Here is a 13,796-nt window from a genome sequence, read left to right as displayed (position 1 = left end):
CAGACTCCAGGCTCCGAGCATCCCGGAGACCCCCGACCCAGCTACCGCCCCCCACAGCGAGCCCCTCCTGAGGGTGCGGCGGGAGGCCTCGGGGTCCCAGTGCGTGTGGTGGCAAGGCCACTGCTCCCTCCTGAGCTGAAACCCGCTTTCCCCTCCTCCCGCCCCTGCACCCCCACCCCCACAGCCCCTGTAGAAGCAGCCTCTCTCATAAAGTAGTAACAGGTGGAAATGAGGCGGAGGGAGCGGAGACAGGTGGGAGCAGCATCAGGAAAGCCTCCGTGGCGACTTTCCCGGCAGACAAGACGGAATCCAAAGCCGCGAGAGTTCAACGGGAGCAGAGGCTGTGTGAGAACCGGACTAGCCTCCTGGCCGCCCCCCCCCGCCCCCCCACCGGGACCCGCTGCGGGGAGTCTGCGGTCCGGGCAGCAGCTGAGAAGCCGCAGACCACGGGGCCCCGCGCCCGACGGGACAACCACCGTTCTGGGAGTGCGCCTGAGACATGGCCAGGGGTGTGCCCGGCACCACACCCACGGTGGCCAGAAACTGGAAAGGACCTGATGTCGGGCACCGCGAGTGGGGTACAGGACAGCAAGGGAGCAGCCCCACCCCCACCCCACGGAGTGTGGAGAGAACGTAGGACCCCCCCCCCCCCCCCCCCGCCCCGCAAGGGTCCTACGTCAGGCCAGCGCCGCCCTGGGAAGGCAGGTGTGAGTCCTTCCAGGCCCTTCCCATGAGCTGACAGTAAAGGCTTGGCTTGAAGTCCCTCCTCACAGAGGCACCTCGGAGGCGTCCCCTGCAGGGTTGGCCTGGAGGGCAAGGGGCCCCGCCTCAGGACGCCCCTGCAGAGAAGGGTCCTTAGCTCTGTTCATGGCCCCACGCCTGCCCCACCCCCACCCCAAGCAGGACACTGTCCAGTCAGCCGCCCACCCCGAGGGCCGCCTCGCCGTCCCCTTCCCCGCTGGCTCGAGCCCACCGCTGACCCGGTGCCCCGCGGGACCTCTGCCGCGCCCCCACCCGCTGAGCTGCGGGCCCCTTGGTGCCTCCGGGGCCAGAGGCCGACCCAGCGCCCGCCGGCCACGCTACAGCCTGTGGCCCAGGGCAGAATTGGAACACGCCCCCTGCCGTATGTAGCCTCTTGTACGTCGTTCATCCTGGACTTCGTGTGTTAACCTGGAGTATTGAATACCGGGCCGAGCTCGCTGCGGGTGCGCGTCCCGACCGCCTCGCGGCTGTCCTGGCGCAGCTAACCCAGCGGCTTCCACGCCTGCCGGAGCCCCCGAGCGCCGTGCTGCGGACGGTGTCCGGGCCTGGCGAGGCCGGGCGTGTCAGGGCTGGTCGTGTGACAGACGCGGGGTTCCCAGGGACAGCTGAGCGGAGACCACGGGCACCCGGCGCCCAGCGGGAGAGCGGGAAACCGCCACTCCTTCTCCGTCTCTCTGTCTCTCCTCCCCACCTGGGCTGGTAGCTGAGCGCCTGTGGGTTAAATGCCCAGAAGATGGGGCGCCGCTGGGTTCGCGGACTCGCCCTACTGCGTCCAAAACCAGCACCCCCACCGCTCCCTTCTCTGCTGCCGAAGGCTCAGCCCCCTTTGCACGCAGGGAAACTGAGGCCCCCCAGGAGACTCCAGGTGCCGGCTCACCCAGGGACAGGTGACAGGCAGGTGACTCCCGCCCAGACCCACCTGTGGGGCCACAGTACCCCTGGTCTTGCTGCCCCCGCCCCGTGCGATCGCTCGTGGACCTTGCTAACGGGAGGTCAAGGTGGGGGTGGCTTGGGTGCAGCGAGGTCACGCCCAGGCAGGCGAAGCCACGGAGCCAGGGCGCGGACAGGACGCTGAGGGTGAGCAAGGGCGCGTTGCAGCCCTGTTTCCACGGCCACAGGGCGCACCCCCCACAGACGGGACAGCCCCGGGGGCCAGGCGATCCCAGCTGTCCCTCTGCCCACGCCCCGGGAGCCAGGCCGGGCCAGGGGGCTCCCTCCTGTCCCTCAGCCCCCAGACCCTGCGGGTGCACTGCCGGACTGAGCCGCGTGGTTGGTGTTCGAGGGTCCTCACCTCACAGACTCGTGGCAAACGTTTCCTTGACATGCAGCCCTGCGGCCTTGGCAGGCGTGCGTGGGCTCTTTCCCGGCCTGACGTGGCACCTGGAGGGTACAGCACCAGGGCCCGCGCAGACCCGTCCTCACAGGGGACGAGAACCCAGGTGCAGACTCCCCCCAAGGCCCCGTAGGCCCAGGCACCGGCCGGTGACCGCGCATTCCAGGATCTGCCCGCCACACCCCTCCTCCTGTCCCCGCTGTGCGGCCGAGACAGGGGTGAGGGTGCGACACCACCAAAGCTGTGGGACCCCCGTGACTCCCCACGCCCGGGAGGGACTGCCCGGGGGTCCAGCCCACGCCCGTCGCCTTGCCTTAATGACCCGGAAACCCCAGAATTCTATTTTCCACCTCCAGCTTCCTGCTCGAGACCCCGTCCCTGCAGCCTGCGCTCTGACCCTCTCTGGAGCCCCTCTCGCACCAGCTCCCTGGACACAGGGCGGGGGACACAGTGACGGCCCCCTCCGGGTGGACAGTGCCGTGCTGGTCAGCAGCTGGGAGGCCTGGGGGACCGGTGGCGGCACCAGGCACAGCCCCACTCTTTTGCCCTGCGGAACCTCCCCGCAGCCTCCAAGGTGTCCGCGGATAGTGCTTTGGCAGCGGGGGAGCCGGTCCCTGGAGCAGCCCTCTCGCCTCAGGCATGTCCCTGGGCCCCGTTGCTTGGCAACTGCCCGGCACAACCCTGGCAACCGCCGCCCGGTCTCCGCAAAGGCCTGCGTTTCCACTGCGTCAGCCCCTCGGCCCCGGGAGCCGGGGCGGAGCGGCCCTGGGCAGTGCCAGCCTCCAGCCTCGCCACCCGCTCCCCTCAGGCCGCCACGCGCATGTCCGGCCCCAGAGCACATGGGACCCCGGCCAGAAGGCCCTCCCGTTGGCCCTGCCAGCCGAGGGCAAGAGGGGAGACCACCCGGGTGCTCATGCCTCGGTGCTCATGCCCGGCTCTGCCACCATTGCTTTGGGCAGCGTGATGGGAGTTTGCAAACTGTAAAGTGCCCGTGTCCCTGTCCCCTTCCTGGCCACTGTGGAAGCCAGCGGTAAATCCCAATCTGCAGAACTGGACAAACAGCCGCAGCTGCATTCGCATCAAAATTGGATGCAGACAGCAATTAGCACTTCATTAATAATCAATGAGGTGCCAACTTACACATCGTCCAAGAACAAATTGCAGATTCCGCTTGGCCTGTGACAGGGAGGGCTGTGGTGCCAGCCCTGCCAGAGAGTTCCAGAAGTGACAGAGAGGGGCAGCTGGGGCCCTTTGCCACTCGCCTCCCCCCACCTCCCCCCCCCCCCGACAGAGGCGGGAGGGGAACGGATGAACGAGCTCCCACCTGAGCAGGTGCCCACAGCCGGCGGTGGGGGGGGGGGGAGGGGGAGGGGGCAACGTGGCTGCCGGTGGCCACCGCCCCAGTGACTCGCTCCTTCCAAGAGTTTCTGGAGGGTCTGTTCCACGTGGGCAGGTGGAGAAATGGGACCCGCTCTTTGTCCCGTGGCTCTCGTGGGGAAAGCGGCATCTTTACCGAGTATTTGCCGTATACGTGCCGTGCATCACATTTCAGTCCATTTTGTAGGCAAGGAAGCCAGACAGACAAACAGAGGGCAGCGGGCCCGAGCTTGGCCCCCTGGCTCCACACACAGAGACCCAGAGATCCCGCGTGCACCACGACAGCCCTCACTTTTTGTCCCCATTACCCTGTGAGCATCTCTGTTTAAAAAACCCCTTTCCCATGGTCTGGGTCAGTCAAGGAGGGCTCCCTGGAGGAAGAGGAGACCAATTCAAAGCACTGCTTTTACCTTTTTCCTCCCCCCAGACCAGGCCTTTGGCACTGCTGTCCCCTACTAGCCAGAGGCACCCCCAGCCCACCACCCCTTCGCCCATTGTCATTTGTCTGGGGCACAGAGTGCTTGCTCTGGTTGGCTGGAGGGCACCCCGGGGGCAGCCTCAGAACTGGCATGCAGCAGGTGCTCGGGAAGTGGGGAAAGACACTAGGTGGAGGACGGAGGCCAAGAACAGACCCGCAGGGGAATATCGGCAGAGGGAAGAGGCCGTGCAAAGGCCCTGAGGTGGGACTGGAGGAGACAGAAGGGCACTTTGGCTCGGGGATCAAAGTGGAGGGGCCCTTGTGGAGAGGGAAGGTGGAGACGGATGTCTGGATTTTACTCTGGGACAGAGGATGTGGCCCGGCATCCGCCGGCCGCCGTGTGGTTGCTTGGGAGGGGACGTGGGCAGTGGCCGTGGAGGGAGTCTGAGGGCCACAGGGGGTGGGGCTGAGGGCAGCTCCAGTGAAGGTAGGGCCGCGGGGGAGTGGCTGTGCCTGTCGCCGGACAGCATAAGGAGACTCCCAGCGGGGGCCACGCACAGCTTCTCCGATTCCACCCAGGGCCGGCCTCCTTGCCCGCCTCCCGCCTGCACCCGCCACCCTCACCATGAGATTGAATTTACAACGGACTCCAACACATTTAAATCCATTTATTGCAAAATTACTTTTCAATAATTACATCACCGTGCCGACTGTGTTGCATAATGAAATTAGCATGAGGGATATTAGAGAGAATATAAAATTATAAGAAATATTGAAATACCTCTTCCCCGTCTGTCTTCATGAGGCCCCATAGCTTAACTGGGGAGCGGGCGTGCCTCATGGATGGGATTGGGATGCACAGAGTGTAATTTTATAATGTCTTTTGTATAAATTAATTATAATAGTTATTGCAGGTTTTATTATTGGATTGAAATTTCCCTCGACTGAAGGCTGTCAGGGGAGAATGGGACCCCGGCTAGTGCCTCTGAGTCCCCTGGGGCCACAGAATGCGGGGGGGGGGGGGGTGGGCAAAGGGCAGGCCTAGGCTTTAGGGTCACGCAGAAAAGAGTTCACATTTGGCCGTGCTGTGTGTCTTCAGTCAAGCAAGCTAGCTTCTCTGGGCCTAGGCTCCCCTCAGCCATCAAGGAAAACCCTGCCGTGAACGCAGGTGCATTGCTGGAGGCCGGAGTGAGCACGTGCCAACTGCTGGGTGCATGTTGGTGTGGCAGGTATCTGTCACCGCATGGCAGACAGATCCCAAACGTGGTGGCTTAACACAGCCGTAATGTCGCTTGTCACTGGCAATGTCCGGGGTAAGGAACTTGGGGGAGGCTTGGTTAGAGGTGCCGGCTCAGGGCCTCGCAGGAGAGTCGTCTGAAGGCTCGACTGGGGTGGGAGACACCCCCGCCCCCCCGCCCCTGCCTGACGGTGGCCCGCAGGTCAGTCCTCACCGGCCAGCCCTAATCCGTCCTGGGAGGGGCTTCACCAAGGTATAAAGACGTGGAGGCCGGGGTCACTGGAGCCGCCTTCTCCCCCCACCCCGAGATTTCGTGGGGCGGGTGCCACACAGGCCAGGGTGTGTGACCCCAAGAAGACCTGCGTTCTTGTCCCGCTGCCAGGTGGGGAGCCTGGGGCGGCTTTCTCGTGCCCACAGCCCTGTCTGCAGAACCCAGCGTCAGTGAGCCCTGGAGGGGCCTGGGCAGAACCGGGGCGTTGCTTCGGCTCCCGTGTTGCCAGAGCCACTGGCCGAGTGCATCCCTCCTGGCCACGGCCGTGGTGACCGGGCCCTCACACACTCCTCGCATGCACGCGCGCACGCCTGCCACCCCGCGAAGACCAAGTATGCCTTCTGGGCGGGAACGGGGTCAGGCTGCCCTCTGCCAGCCAGGACCTGGGGTCAGGCAGCTGGGCTGGCTGAGGCCTGGGCCCCAGAGGAAGCCACCCGGGGAGCCATGTGCCCACCGGCCGCTCCAGAACAGGTGTGGGTGCCCGGCGGTCCCAGGGTCCTCTCTGGGGGCCTCTGTGACTTCCCAAGATCACGAGGAGTCGAGGGGACACAGGGAATCGTGAAAGGAACTTGGGGGCCACGCGTGCCCAGCGCCCCTCCTGAGTCTCGGTCAGCTGGACTTACGATGTTCTTGCTGACGGAGGCACGTGAGCAAGACAGTCTGGGGCGAGGCGGGTGTGCCCTGTGCCCGGGGCAGGTGCGAGTGGCTTGCTTCCAGACCGCCGGGGTGCCTGGGGCTCCGTGGTTGAGCGTGGGCCTGGCTATGCTTGCAGCCACGTGAACGCCCCCAGCCGTCCTTTCCAACCTGCAGATGCCACATTTCCCCAGGGCACACGTGCACCTGTGGCGTGGAGGAGAACTCGGCCATTTCCACAGGACTCGGTCGAGTGAAGGAAAGCGAGGGGGCCTGGCGGTGAGGAAGGAGAAGACCCCCGTCCTGTGGCATCAAAGCCAATTTCTCTGAGCTTTAGGCGCTGCTGGACCAGGATGGGGCAGGGGAGGAAACTGGTCACCCTCTCACGGGCCCTGAATTCAGCGTAGGGGTCCGGGGTGACCATCGTGGGGGGAGGGTCCCTGCAGCGTGGTGGCAGCGGAGGGGCCGAGGAGAAGCTGTCCGAGGTGGGCGGGGGAGGGGCTGGCCCTGCCGCCTGTGGGAACAGACCCCTGGAGCCCAGAGCGAGCTCTCAACGTGACGACGGTTCCCTCCTGGCCTCCTGTGCCGAGCACCCCAGCCGGGCCGGGGTTTGGGGTCTTCCAGGAGGGGCCGGCCTCCATCTGGGCAAAGGGTTCTGGTGGGGCCCGCGTCAGGGGAGGGAGGAGCGGACCAGGAGCCCCCCAGCACCGGAGGGGGCAGAGGCATCAGGCAACTGGACTGCAGCCACCTCAACCTTCCCCGTGGCTCGAAGGGGAAGGGGGGAGGTGGGCAGGCTGCGGGCAGGGCCTGCAGGGAGCCCCAAGCTGGCCCCACACCGCTCTCCCCACTGCCGGCCTGCCAGCCCGGAGCCAACCTCCCTCCCTGCCAGCCTCCCAACTTCCGTTCCCCAAACCCACTGTGTGCCAAGTGCTGGTCTCCAGGCCTGGCCCTGCCCTCACGGAGCCCCGGCTGTCCCTAAGGCAGGGGCAACACAGGAAGACTTCCTGTAGGAGGTGACGTTCCAGCTGGCCCTGGGGAGAGCCGACCAATAACAGGTGCAGGCGTTGCCCCTTCCAGCATTTTCCAGAGAAACCAGGGGTGGGCGCTCCTTCTGCCTCTGCACAGCGTGTGACCTGAGAGACTCAACAGACACCCACGTGTGATCTCAGGTCCCCGTGGGCCAGGGGCAGGCACGGCTCACCTGGGTGCTGCTCGGGGTCACGGAGGCCCCATCGCCATGGACTGTTTCTGGCCCACTCGGGTTGTGGGGCGCACGTATTGTGTCACAGGTGAGGGGCTGAGGGCCCCGCGGCTTTACTGAGGCTGCGCTCAGGTCCAGGGTGGGGGGAAGCGACGCCCATGGTTCCCTGCCCCGTGGCCTCCTCGTAGCACGGCAGTTTCTTCACAGCCAGCAGGACAAGCAGTCGTGCAGCCACACAAGACAGGACCTAACCTGGGGGTGGTACCCTCACCCTGGCCATTCAGGATCAAGTCACAGCCCCACCCACACTCAGCAGGGGGGATGGGGGGGCCTGGCCCAGGTCACAGGGCGAGGGAGGGGTGGAGCCCTCCCGTTGCCTCTCCGGGTGGGAGTAGGGCAGGCGCAAGAACAGGGGTGCTCAAAGGGTAGAAACTGCGTGAAGGGAGAGGCCGGGCAGGGACTGACCACAGTCCAGAGGAATGGGGGTGGCTGGGCCCTCAGGGGCTCCCCGGCCCAGGGACAGACACACAGAGCGGGAGGGATCATGACACCAGCCCCCGCGTCCGGCAGGGACGGGTCCGCCTCGGCGCCGTGGTTCTTCGCACGTCCTCGCGAGAGCCGCTCTGAGCGCGGCCCAATTTATTAATGAGGACGGGATGGCGGCTCGTGGCAGCCAGCGCCGGCCGGTCCCCATCGATGGGGGCTCCGGTAACCGGGTGGTCAGCCTTGCTGTGTCTGGAGCCTGATTGCAGGACGTGCACTTGCGAGGGGCCCTCGCTCCCAAGTGCACCCCGGGAGCCAGGGTCAATTGATGCAGCTGTTTGCTCCCCGCCCACGCGGCTTCTGGGAGTCCCCTGAGGTTGTTACTCACGTAAAGTGTTTAACGAAGTGCTAAGGAGACCCTTCGCCAAGATTGCTCCCAGAATCCGACGAATGCAACAGACGATTCCTCTCCAAGCCGCGGGACCGCCCCCCACGCCCCGGGAGGACGGTGGAGGAGCCCGGAGCTCGGCCTGTCACCCCTGCCCACCGGCCCCTGCCCGCGGGCCTGCCCGGCCTCCCCTCCCCAGGTCCAGGCCCCAGACGTGGTTCTGCGCGTGGGCGCCGAGGACCCTGCCCTGGGTGGGTGCGGGCAATCGCGCTTCTGCGCTCGGCCGCTTCTGGCCCCCGTCCGCAGCTGCCCTCCCCGGGCGGGCCTCCAGCACTGGCTCCCCGGACTGATCGCACAGAAGCCCACTCCAGGGTCCACCCCCAGACCCGGCGGTCTGAGCCTGCAGGCCCAGGGGCCCGGCCCTCCGCGCTCCCCTTTCTCTGCTGATCTGTCTGTTGCGTGGCTGACGCGTTCACAAAGCTTACGACTTTTAGAGCAGAGAAGGGTCTGCGCCTCACTTATGAGTCCACCCAGAAGAGGCAAATGGCTTTTTATAAGGTTTTCGCCGTGACCAGGGGCTGGAAACCACCAAGCATCCACCACAGGAGAATGGATAAGTACACTGAGGTGCGTTCACACCGTGGAATACTACACAGCAATGAAAAGCAGCTGGGGCAGCGGACGGGCTGCTGAGTCACGGGGAGAGAGCACGGCATGTGGTCCTGTGCCGGAAGTCATCGTAGCCCCACAGCGGAACCTGCAGCCACGCGAGCCCGGCCAGCCCAGGGCCCCCGCCCCCGCCCCGCAGCCCCGCTGCCTGTCCCAAGATGGCCAGACCCGAGCATGTGCCAGGATGAGCCCATGACATGTGCTCACTCGCAGCTCTCACACAAGAGGGAGCCAGATGGTAAACTGAGTCAAGGAACAAAGGCACAAAGATTCACAAGTGAGGCAGGACCAAAGGGAGGAAATCCTACAGGCCGTCTGGGAACAGTACGTTTCCCACTGTCCAGCAGCAGGAGGCTCACGGGAGGTCGGTTGCGGCCGGCCAGCGAAAACTCATTTCGCATCACTCGTGGGTTTTCCAGAAAACCTTGAAAGTTCCACTGCGGATCATACACAGCAGACATCTCCAGCCACGACTGCCAGGATCCAGTCCCGGCCGCGAGACCTGCGAGGCCCAGAGCAAAATGAAAACGCAAGACCCTTGGTCACAAGGCAGTAGAAGCTGCCGTTGGAGGCCCTGATATAGACTCTGCGCCCTTTCCACGGCCTCTCTGTCCCCTGGCCGGAGACCCTCGCCACACCAACACATGATTTTAAATACATTTTTATTGTGGAAAAATATACGTAACACACAAGTTATCGTTTTGACCATTTCTAAGTGAGCAGCTCAGGGGCACCGAGCACATTCACGCTGCTGTGCGGCCGCCCCACCGTCTGGCTCCAGAACGTCCCACCTCCCCACACTGAGACTCGGTCCTGTTACACACAGACCCCCACTTGCTCCCCCAGCCCTGGCCCCGCCGTCTACCCCGTGTCCCTGAGTCTGATGACCCGGGGCCTCGTGGGAGTGGGTCCCGGTGCGCATCCTCCCGTGTCCGTGAGTCTGACGACCCGGGGCCTCGTGGGGGTGGGTCCCAGTGCGCGTCCTCCCGTGTCCGCGAGTCTGACGACCCCGGGACCTCGTGGGAGTGGGTCCCAGTGTGTGTCCTCCCGTGTCCGTGAGTGTGACGACCCCGGGACCTCGTGGGAGTGGGTCCCAGTGTGCGTCCTCCCGTGTCCGTGAGTCTGACGACCCCGGGGCCTCGTGGGAGTGGGTCCCAGGGCGCGTCCTCCCGTGTCCGCGAGTCTGACGACCCTGGGGCCTCGTGGGAGTGGGATCCTACAGTGTCCGTCCTTCCATGTGTGGTTTGTGTCACTCAGCCTCCCGCCCTCCGCGTTCATGCAGGTGGCGGCTGGTGCCCGGATTTCCTTGCTTGTTAAGGCTGAGTGATAGTCCGTCGTGTGGCCGGACCACACTGTGGTCGTCTGTCGGTGGACGCGTGGGTCGCTTCCACCTCTCGGCCTCCGGGAATCCTGCCGCCGCGAACGTGGGCGAGCGGGTGTCTCTTCGGGTCCTGCTTCCGGTTCTTCTGGGGATAGACCGGAAGCGGGATCGCTGGTCACGTGTGCTTCTATGCTTCGCTTTCTGAGGACCAACCGTGCTGCTTTCCAGAGTGTCTGCACCAGCTGGCATTTTCACGGGCAAGTGCCCCAGTTGCTCCACGTCCTTGCCGACACTTGTTTTGTTGGGTTTTGCTTGCTACGAGAACCATCCTGACGGGGTGAGGCGGCAGGAACCCCGTGTGGCAGTGACCCGCGTTTCCCAAAGAATCAGTGATGTTGAGCGTCTTCCCGTGCTCGCTGGACATTCGGTTTCCCCCCTCGAGAAACGTCTGGTCGAGTCCTCGCTCAGTTTTGAACTGGGCTGGTGTCTGTTGGTGAGTTGCAGGCCCTGATGTGTCCTGGATGTTAGCTTCTCCTCAGATGTCCCTCCCGCCCGCCCCCCACCCCGGGCTGCTGTTCCACTCTGCTGATCGTGTCCTTTGTGCACAGGAGTTTTTAATTTTCTTCAAGTGCAATTTATCTCCTTTGCTCCTTCGTTGACCATGTTGGCGTCGCGGCCAAGAAATCGTCACCAAATCCAATGTCACGAGTTTTGCCTGTGTGTTTCTCTAAGGGTTTTATAGTTTCACTCTTCTGTGTACGTCTGTGATCCATTTTGAGTTAGTTTTCATATGTGGTGTGAGGTGTGGACGTCCAGGGGTCCCAGCATCACTGTTGGAAAGGCTGTCCTTTCCCTGGGGAGTGGTCTTGGCACCACAATGGTCTTTGTTTGCTATTTAGGATCATTCTCAGTAGAAAAGACTTTTAAGTTCAAATTATCGGCACGAATTTTACCGTTCACCTTTATATCGTGCAGAGTCAGCAAACGCCAGCGTAGGGGCGCTTGGCTCACCCCCAGAACCACCAAACTACAGACACAATTCATATTTCCTTGCTCGCACATCACGTGTGTTTCCTCCCAATGGACTGCATTTCACAGGGACGGTTGCCATCCCGCATGATCTTCCGGAACCTTCCTCGTCAAGGAGTAGTTTCCGTGTCCCCTCCCCTTGAACCTGGGCAGACTTCAGTGACGCCCTTGACTGGTGGCAGAGACAGCTTCCAAGGGTAGGTGATAAAAATGCCAGACACGGGGCACCTGGGTGGCTCTGTCGGTTGAGCATCCGACTCTTGATCTCGGCTTAGGTCATGATCCTGAGGTCATGGGCTCGAGCCCCATGTCGGGAGCTAATGCTCCCCCAGCCCTCCCCCTACACAGACACATTCCATTGCACCCCTGTCTTAAACTCCTCACATCAAGATTAGCCCAAAGTATGTTCAAGAGTCCCAGAAGCCCAGGAGCCCACGGTCCAACTGGACTTCCAGCCACAGCCGTGTGGATAAGCTGACCTGAAAGTGGGCGGTCCTCCAGAGCTCCGCCCACATTGCACATTCAAGGGCAGAATAAGTATCAGTTACTGTCAGAAGCCAGTATTTGGAGGGGGGGGGTGGTTATTACGCAGCAGTTGATGACTGATACACCGAAGCCTGGACGCTGGTACACTCTAGCCCTACAGCCATAGCTGTGGCCGCTGTCCACACACAGACGGTGGGGCCAGGGACTGGTGGGCAGACTTGGGACTTAGGGCACCCTTAGCGGTGGGGTTTCCAGAATGCATGGGATTGGACACGAGGAGGTCTTCTGTGGTGGGGACGGCGGGGCTGTTGGCTGGGCTGTGGCACGCCGGGAGAGGACCAGGCCAGGTCGGGGACATCTGGGATTCACTTTGGGACACCCCAGGGAGCAACAGGTTGGGGTCTGGTTTGTGGTCAGGACATAAAGGCACAAGTAGGGAAACCAGCCACGTGTGTGGACAAGACCCTTCCCTCCCAGGCACTTATAGGCTGAACTGTGTCCCCTGCATTGAAGTCCTGACCCAGAGCCCCAGCACCTGGCCCCAGCCTCATCGCAGTTGTAAGTAGCGATGACAGGGTCGTCCTGCAGTGGGGTGGACTCCCAATGCAATGTGACCTGATAAAAAGGGGACATTTGGACACAGACACACAGGGGGACGCCGCGGAAGGATGATGGCAGAGGTTGGGGGACGCATCTACCTGCCGAGGAACGCCAGAGGCGGCCAGCAAACCACCTGCAGCTGGGCCCTCCCCCGAGTCTCGGGGCAGGGGGCGGGGGCACGGGAACCAGCCCCGCCACACCTCGATCTTGGAGCTCAGCCTCCAGAGACGGGTGACAGTGAACTTCAGGTGTGGAAGCTGCCCGGTCTGTGGCTCTTGTTAAGGAGCCCCTGGAAAGTAACACAGGCCTGCATCTGCCAGTTGGGGGCAGGGAGCCGAAGCTGCGGGCCGAGTTCTGCCCCCGGGGGAGGCAGGTGCGTGGGGAGGCCTGCCTCCATGCTGTGTGCCAGAACAGGATCCTCACCCCCCCACCCAGTGGGTGGCCTATCGGCCAGCGTACGTGTCTGCGCCGCTGAGAGCCAACAGTTTCCAGGGGCGGGCAAACATCGATTGAGCACCGGCTGTGTGCTTCACACACGGTTCAAACATGACAACAGACAAACTCCTATCTGTCCTTCAAAACCCAGCTCAGGGGTCACCTCCTTCTTGAAGGCTTCCCTTTAGTAACTTCCAAAGAGAAAGGGAACAGCCACAGTCTGTGCAACCTCGGTCCCTTAGCGTCCCCTTATTTGCCACCGCGGACCCCTAAACAAAAGGCACGGAGCCGTGAGCACCCGCCAATCTTTTTCATCCCTGTGCCCTAGCGCTCAACACAAGGCCTAGTGAGCAGTAGCCTCTAAGGAATGCTTGTGAAGTAAGTCAACAGCCAAATGTTTGGTCTGGTGGACTTGGTCCAGTGGAACTGAGCTGAGTCTCTGGGTTGGCTCTTAAGGAGACCAGCAAGGCCTCACGTTGCTAACTACAAGGAGAACGTGGCCTGTTGGTGCCCTGCCGTGGACACCTGTTGCACACCAGAATCTAAGGGGAAATCCAGGAGATCTTCATGGAGGAGGAGACATCTGAGAATACTCTTTTTTTTTTTTTAATGTTTATTTATTTTTGAGAGACAGAGAGAGACAGAGTGCAAGCAGGAGAGGGGCAGAGAGAGAGGGAGACACAGAATCCGAAGTAGGCTCCAGGCTCCGAGCTGTCAGCCCAGAGCCCAACGCAGGGCTCGAACCCACAGACCGTGAGATCCCGACCTGAGCCAAAGTCGGATGGTCAACCAACTGAGCCCCCCAGACGCCCCTGAGAATACTCTTTGAAGCACAAACAGGTTCACCCTGGCAATGAGGGAAGGGAGGACCTTCTGGAAGCGAGTGAGGCAGTGGGGTACAAGACCGGAAGGGAGAAGAGAGGGGCTGCTCGGGGCCCCCAGGACGCTCCACCCCAGCAGATGTCAAGCTCAGAACCCACTCGCGGCCCCCCACATTGCACCCCCATCCCGGCTGCCTTGGAAGGTTAACGGGCCACTGCTCTCGTGTGCACCTAGTGCGGGGGCCTCTGGGAAACAGAAGGGGTGAGTGTGGGCGGTGGGGACCCTGTAGGCCACCCGCCACTCACCCTGGATGTGGCTGCTCCCCAGCACG

The sequence above is a fragment of the Acinonyx jubatus genome, chromosome E3 (genome assembly GCF_027475565.1).
Source record: "Acinonyx jubatus isolate Ajub_Pintada_27869175 chromosome E3, VMU_Ajub_asm_v1.0, whole genome shotgun sequence".
Taxonomy (NCBI): Eukaryota; Metazoa; Chordata; class Mammalia; order Carnivora; family Felidae; genus Acinonyx; species Acinonyx jubatus.
This window is presented reverse-complemented; position numbering follows the sequence as displayed.